This window comes from Astatotilapia calliptera, chromosome 1, assembly GCF_900246225.1.
Source record: "Astatotilapia calliptera chromosome 1, fAstCal1.2, whole genome shotgun sequence".
Taxonomy (NCBI): domain Eukaryota; kingdom Metazoa; phylum Chordata; class Actinopteri; order Cichliformes; family Cichlidae; genus Astatotilapia; species Astatotilapia calliptera.
In genome coordinates, this window is record NC_039302.1 from 39,270,727 (window position 1) to 39,275,935 (window position 5,209).

Consider the following 5,209-nt stretch of genomic DNA (forward strand, 5'->3'; position numbering starts at 1 on the left):
AGATACTACACATACTTACATATCAGGGAGTACTCATCAGTTATAAAACAAATTAATATACTTCTTTATTTGTCTGCATGCTCCTTCAAATGTGGCTCTTTGTGCCCATTAGATTTTCAGTCTCACTTTTGGAAAGCTTGTCTGTGCTGCTCTGCTGCAGGTTCAGGCTGATGAAGCTTTAAATGTCAGTTAAAATCTACACACACACTAATCGAGCCCATCCCACTGCTATGTGTGTGAAATCACATCTGTAAATGGCAGAGGAAACAAAGTTATTATGACCTTCTCTCTCTCTTTAATTCCTGTGTCCTCCAGTGTGATGGTAAAAAATGAGGCTCCTTACGCTGCAAGCTGCAGCTTTTTTGATTGAAGTGAGTGATTTTCCTCAGCCGCACACCTGCGTAAAACAGATGATAATGCTGTTGGAGTCATTTACTGTGACTTTACTAAGATGAATTTGAGCAGTGCTTTCTCATCATGCAAATGTGGCTGCACTGGAAAACCTCTTCTCTCTCTGGGGAGAACTATTTTTACAGTATTACAAAGAAAGATCATCCATAACCGAGTGATACGAGTCTTTATCGCTAAATGTAAACTTGCCCTTTACTACCAACATGACTGTAAGAATTATTTGCTCTGGGTGTGACACTATAGTTAATATCATACTGAGCTTTGCAGGGCAGAGAGCTGCAGTGCTGCCATGGAGCCATGGCTAGATTGATAGGAACACATCATGGTTATTGGACAGTCTCCACTGTCACATTGCCTCTAGCTTAAATGTCGCCGTCTCTTTCTCTGTCGATCTGTTCTTCCAGTATTTTCTTTCTATCCTTCTCCCCCTCTAATAGCCCTTTATTTCCTCTGCCCATTGCCCCTGCAGGCCACATGTAATACTCTGAGTGACCCGACTGGCTGGGAATACACCACATTTTTTATTTCACACACTCACACACATACACACACACACGAGAGAAAATACTGGTCAGCCACATAGGTCTTCTACTGCCACTAAATGTCACCTGACTCAGGTGGAGACAGGTTCAGTGAAAGGGCTACAAACTCTGCCTCAGATGCGCAAAATAAATGCACAGCCTGCACTGAGCATTGAAGGATTCGAACGAGACCGTTTAACTCGTGCCGTGAACCCTAAACGTCTGGCTGGTGTGTCACTTTTCAGGGTCTTCTTATCTATCATTAAATGGTAAACCATATCAATTAACTTCCAACAATTCTTATTTAAACAGGAGTTACAGCCCAAGTTAAAACGTGGATTTATAAAAGCATGAAAACAGTCCAGTTAAAAGGTTTTGATTGTGAGAGAATACACATACCTGGCAAGTACGTAAAATAAATAAATAAATAAATGAAATTTTTTTGTAGAGAATCTTGTGAAAAAAATCTAAATTAAATCTCAGATTTTATTTTCAAAATAAGTTGTGTTTCTCTTTTAATACAAAGAAGTGGCTTGTTGCTGCAACATTTTTGCCTATGCTGGATTATAGAGATATTCTATATATGAGTGCTTCTGCTCAATGTCTTTGAATGGTTGATACTGTGTATCATGCTTCTCTGAGGTTTATTACTAACTGTAAATCTCAGACTCGCCACTGTGCGTTATACTCTCAGGTAGGACGGCCTGCTTTGGAAAGTCGGAGGAACTCTCATCTATACAGTTTTATATATAAGGCAATACTTGGGTTGCTACCTTCTTATATATGTTCCCTGCTTGCAATGAAACATGCTAGTCGGTATACTCTTTGTCTGCATGGTTACTTGTTGCTTCTGTTTCATTTGCCCGAACTGAATTTGGTAAAAGAGCTTTTTTCCATTTAACACCCTCGGCTTGGAACAAACTGCAGAACGACTGGAAAATGACTGAATTCATTTCATTAAGTGCTTTTAAATCTAAATTAAGAATCCTTGAGGCCAAGTCCACAACATGCAACTGTTTCAATTAGATTGATTGTCATTTTAACTGATTTTTAATTTTTCTTGGAATTTTATTGAATGTTGTTGAACTTTATTGAATTTTATTGAATTTTACTTACTTTTTTTTTATTTCTCAATTGTGCTAATATAGTTTTCCAAAATGAAAAAATAACTCAAATTTCAGATATTTGAGGTTGGGCTGAAAAAAATGATACCAACCAAGGCAAGAAAAACAGTTTATAAAGGTGAAATATAGAGGTAAAATCAAAAGTACTCAAAAATGGCCAGTTATACCCTGGACCCCAGATGGTTAAATAGTTAAAAGTTGACATGTAAATAGTAGGGGTGGGTTTTAATAATCGATTCATCGATTAAAATCGATTCTGGCAAGGCTGGGATGGTCAATTTGGTAAAGTAAATCCGTTGGGCATCTTTCTTTGCCTTTAGACAACAATTCTGATGGCAAAAGAGCCAAACGGGACAGGCGCAAATAAATAAATAAATAAATAAATAAATAAAATAAAATCGATTCTGGCTTGGATGATATTGATTGATATTGATTCATTAAAATCCTGAATCGATTTTTTTTTATATAAATGTATTTTGCCCAAAATTCCAGAATCTCAGGTGAAACTTCACAAAATTTCAACAACCACCAAACAGCTAAAACAGTAAATGAGAGCAGGTACACGGCTTCTGCACAAAGACGTAAACACAAAGCGCGGAGCCGCAGATCAGAATCAGTGAGATGTCGCCTTTGTCACCCGACGGCACGGACACGGTTGGGGCTGAAAGCCGACAGCTCGCCGATTCTGATGTTTCGGCGGGTCCGCGCTTTGTATTTACGCCCTTTTTGCGCTGATTCTAAAGCTGTTAGTTTTATCTCTCTCCAAACAATATTGACTGAACCAGCAGAATAAGATCCAAACTACGCTTCTCATGAACATGAATTCACTCTGACTTTTGCTGTTTTGCTTCCACCACAATAATATCACACTTCATGCACAGCTCTCTCTCTCTCTCTCTCTGTCTCTGTACTTCAAGAACAGTTTCTAAACAGTCTAAAAATCTGTTTTCTGCATTATTCGCTTGCTTGTTATGCACAAGTCTACCGTTGTTTAGAGCGCTGTCAGCAGTTATTTTTTTCCCCTTTTACTTACTTCTGAAAAGAAAGCCTCATTTCTGCTGTTCAACAGGCTTCTGAACAAATGTAAACTTTTTAAAACTATGCAAAATGCAAAATGCTGTGTCTGTAATAAAACTGCTGTAACTTCAGAGGTAACGTTCATATGTTGATTAATGGTTTTCTTTCGTTTTTGATGTACTGCAGAATATTTTTATAAAATCCAGGCCAGGAAAATCACCTTCATGTTTTTCTGTGTTTTATCTTCAGCTACTTTGACACAAAGGCATCTGCTGTGATGCTCACACCATTGATAAAGTCTGGAAAGTGTCAGCTCCCTTTTTATAGATACGAAAATATGTAAATGTACTGATCTGAATTATAATATTGCTGACTGTCTGAGGCAAAATTTCCCAGATTCAAATCGAATTGAATTGAATCGAAATGAATCGAATCGTGGATCGAATCGATTCAGGACCTTGTGAATCGGAATCGAATCAATTCTAGAAATCAGTAATGATACCCAGCCCTAGTAAATAGTTGGTTTTTGTATTATATTATTTACTATTCTATGTGGAGTGAATAAAAAAAAGTATATTTACGGTGGCTGCTAGAGACAAAGCACATACAAACTCCGAAGCGTCTACAAACCCCGAAGCACATACAAACCCCGAAGCGTTTACAAACTCCAAAGCACGTACAAACTCCGAAGCACGTACAAACTCCGAAGCACGTACAAACTCCGAAGCATGTCCAAACTCCAAAACATGTGCAAAACACAACAGAAGTGCTCCAGGATGCTAAGCGCAGTGTTGAGCTTTTGTTACCTAGTGGCTACACAAGCCAGGAAGTACCAATGACCGGATTTGGTGTGTGGTAGTAAAAGGTAAATGAAAGTTTTTTTGAATTATTTGAATATATATGAGTGCTTGTGTATAAATACACAAACAATACACATAAGCTTTCAATTGTGTAATTTAAGTGATCTAGGTAGACTCTCTCTGAGTCTGAGTCTGCAGAGGGTACCAGTGCTGTGGAAGACATTATGCCTCGTCCCTGTACCAAAGACGCCACGTCCCAGTGGCCCCCAGGATTACAGGCCCGTGGCACTGACCTCCCACATCATGAAGACCCTGGAAAGGCTTATCCTGGACCAGCTGCGACCCATAGTAAGACCACATCTTGATCCCCTTCAATTCGCTTATCAGCCTCGTCTCGGAACTGAGGACGCCATCATCTACCTGCTCAATCGTGTCCACACCCATCTGGACCAGCCGGCGAGCACTGTGAGGGTCATGTTTTTTGACTTTTCTAGTGCTTTCAATACCATCAGGCCAACCCTCCTGGGTGACAAGTTAGCAGCAATACAGGTGGATGCTTCTCTGGTGTCCTGGATTGGTGATTACCTGACAGGAAGACCACAATATGTACGTCTCCCAAAGTGTGTGTCTGACAAGGTAATCAGCAACACAGGGGCACCACAGGGGACTGTCCTCTCCCCCTTCCTCTTCACCCTCTACACCACAGACTTCAGCCACTGCACAGAGACCTGCCATCTTCAGAAGTTTTCTGATGACTCTGCGGTGGTTGGATGCATCAGCAGGGATGATGAGACAGAGTACCAGGCTGTGGTCGACTCCTTTGTCACGTGGTGTGAGCAGAATCATTTGCAGCTCAACGTGGCAAAGACCAAGGAACTGATCGTGGACTTCAGGAAGACCAGGAAACACTTGACCCCTGTTATAGATATATCTATATCAATCGATCGGTCGGTCGGTCGGTCGGTCGATCGATATATATATATATATATATATATATATATATATATATGTTAGGGGTGCAACGATATTCGTATCGATATTGAACCGTTCGATACAGTGCTTTCGGTTTGGTACGCATATGTATCGAACAATACAACATTTGTAATTTATTTTATCAACTTTCCTTCTGACGATGCTGTCTGTGTTGAGCGCTCAGTGAATCTGCGTTCGACTACTCCGCCTAGGCTGCACTGTCGAGCGCAGATCCACTGAGCGCTCAACACAGACAGCATAGTCAGAAGGAAGAGCGCAGGGCAAGCTAGCAAGACAGAAGTTAAGCTCTCCTTGCAACATGGACCTCCCCCACCCTCATTCAGATCTGGCGTTCGGAATTATT